This window comes from Phalangium opilio, unplaced genomic scaffold (genome assembly GCF_054372755.1).
Source record: "Phalangium opilio isolate 3A_F unplaced genomic scaffold, DU_Popi_V2 ptg000225l_1, whole genome shotgun sequence".
Classification (NCBI taxonomy): Eukaryota; Metazoa; Arthropoda; class Arachnida; order Opiliones; family Phalangiidae; genus Phalangium; species Phalangium opilio.
Genome location: NW_028324219.1, coordinates 2,403,152 through 2,405,595, shown reverse-complemented (window position 1 = coordinate 2,405,595; position 2,444 = coordinate 2,403,152). Strand labels below are relative to the sequence as shown.

The 2,444-nt window shown below is 34.2% G+C and overlaps 1 long non-coding RNA gene across 1 annotated transcript; it reads right to left on the bottom strand.

Moving 5' to 3' along the window:
• Positions 1-1,162: 1,162 nt before the first annotated feature.
• LOC149615314 (uncharacterized) lies at positions 1,163-1,592 on the bottom strand. The gene is made up of 2 exons (XR_016376200.1): positions 1,529-1,592; positions 1,163-1,446 (listed from the first exon to the last, which is right to left on the bottom strand). It is a non-coding gene; the product is annotated as an uncharacterized LOC149615314 (long non-coding RNA).
• Positions 1,593-2,444: the final 852 nt, after the last annotated feature.

Sequence of the window (2,444 nt, the reverse complement as noted above, 5' to 3'; positions counted from 1 at the left end):
CGCCCATTCCACATGGACGGACACCAGTCTGTACTTACTGGCTTCTAAACACCACCACCTTCTCGTCTTTGTCCATTCCACATGGACACCAGTCTGTACTTACTGGCTTCTAAACACCACCATCTTCTATTCTTTGTCCATCCCACATGGACACCAGTCTGTACTTACTGGCTTCTAAACACCACCATCTTCAATTCTTTGTCCATCCCACATGGACACCAGTCTGCACACCTGGCTTCTAACACCACCATCATCCTTAAGGTTAAGACATACGCGGCGATCGGCTAGGGTTACGAGAAACGTCTAGCCTTCCATTGACGGGGTCTTCCGCCAAGGTTCACGCAATTGCGATGTTCTTATCCATAGCTGCGATTCGAAACCCTTATATACTACCTATTTGAGTAAGGCGACGCAACGGGCGTATGCTTCATTTCAAACGCCAATATTAGTCAGGTCTCTCAAGAATGTTTAATTGTTCTTTTTTAAAACGATGTAACGTTCAATAAGGCGAATAACTAACGAAGAAAATATTAAATATTAATTATATTTATTTTAATATTTAAGATAATCTTGTTTCTCAATTCAAAATTAATACGGAAAGAGTTAAAAAGCAGTCTATGTTATTGTCTGTGTGTGTCCGTCCGTTATTACACTAGTGCCGCAGTGCGCTGCGTTAGAAGTTCGTTTTGTTTTGATGTGTAAAGAAATCCTACAGAACCATAATATTCCCTTTATCCTTAATATAAAGTGAATATGATGAAATATTTTTCGTAATTATGATGCATTTAGTGCTTTTGTAGCTTTAAAGCTCTGTTTCATTTTAATATTCCAAAGAGTTTTACTAATATTATTATTTGAAATGGCTGTTTATAAATTACTAAAGCTATACTACATCTGTATATAGAATAATCCTTGGTTTAGTAATTTTATGAAGAAAGCTAAGAACTAGACTCCGGCGGGTATATCTAGTACTATTTGCAATAAGCTTAGTGAAATATAGAGTAAATAATTGAGGCCTGAGGTGATGTAAACTTTGGGTTTTGATTTTCGTGTCTGAAATGAAGAGACATGAACGGTTCAGAGTGAGCCGAAAGTTAAATACACTCTTAAATAATCAGGTTAAGATTTTATAATAGAAGAAAAGATCATGTTGGCAATTAGATTAGTAGGGCTAAGCTACAGAGTTTTTATTCTCTTTATGGTGCGCATTGACTATCAGTGCGTCTAGCTACAATTTAGCTTTGGTATTATCATAAGTTAATTATTTAACGTTAACACTCATGTTGGCAAACTAAGAATATTGTTTAGGTGAGACGAGACGATAGTGTTTACACTGCTAACCAGTTGTGAATGTAGCTATCAGAATATAGGGTAAACAGCTGAAGCGTAGACTTCATTTCCTGTTCTTTTTGCCATTAACTGATTTCCATGGGTCCAAGATTTATCCTTATTGGATGTAAAATGTCGTCTGCTTTACTGTATATTCTTTATGCTTGGAATACTGCTTCAATATTTCGAAAATTTTTACTTCAAAAAAGAGAAATAATTCCATATCTAGGTAAATAACTTTGTAGTAGTAGACCTCTTGACTCGGAGAGGTAATATTTTGGTTTTCCCAACTTGTTTTAACCCCTAAGTTGAAGAAGAGAAGGAGCGCGAGTGCGCGAAATAAATCGAGAAAGAAAAAAAAGAATAATAATTAACCCTTAAATCGCGAGAAAAGAAAAAAATCATAATTATCTCTTAACTCGAGAAAGAAGAAAAAAGAACCCTTAACCCTTGAGAAGAATATGGAAGAGGAGCAACTTGTCGTAAGAAATTAAAAACTTGAAACTATTTTGATAAACTGACTTGAAACTATGGTTAAAGAACTGAGATTATGGTTGACAGATTGATTCATTTTTTAAAATCTTAACTTTTTATTTTTTAAACATTGTTTTTATTGCATAACTGCACGATTTGAACCTAAAAAACCCCTAAAATTTAAATTTGAAACTTAAAGGAGACATTCCATAGAGGTTATAAATTGAACCCCCCCCTTTTTTGATTTTTGTTTAATTTTTTATTTTGACCCGTGAAAATTTATGAACAGTATTGAATATTATGTTGAATATTAAAATTTGGATTAGAATCTATTTTGACTCTCAATTGACACATACCATCAAACGCGGTCACTTTTGATTGAGAAATTTTATAAGCCCCTCGTTGCCGTTAAAAGGCCTTAACTCTCCACAACTGACTGCATTCTAACATCTAGTCTAGCGTTTGCGAGGATGAATCATAAGTGAAAATAGGTAGGTGTTTATCTTATACTTTAACCCCTCTAATAAGAATCAAACACTCCACCTTACCTCCATAAAATCTTAAAGAGCATAAAGAAAAGGCTTATAAAAGATATATATATTGAAAGTATACTTAGCATTTCCAGCAGTCATTTTCAAAGA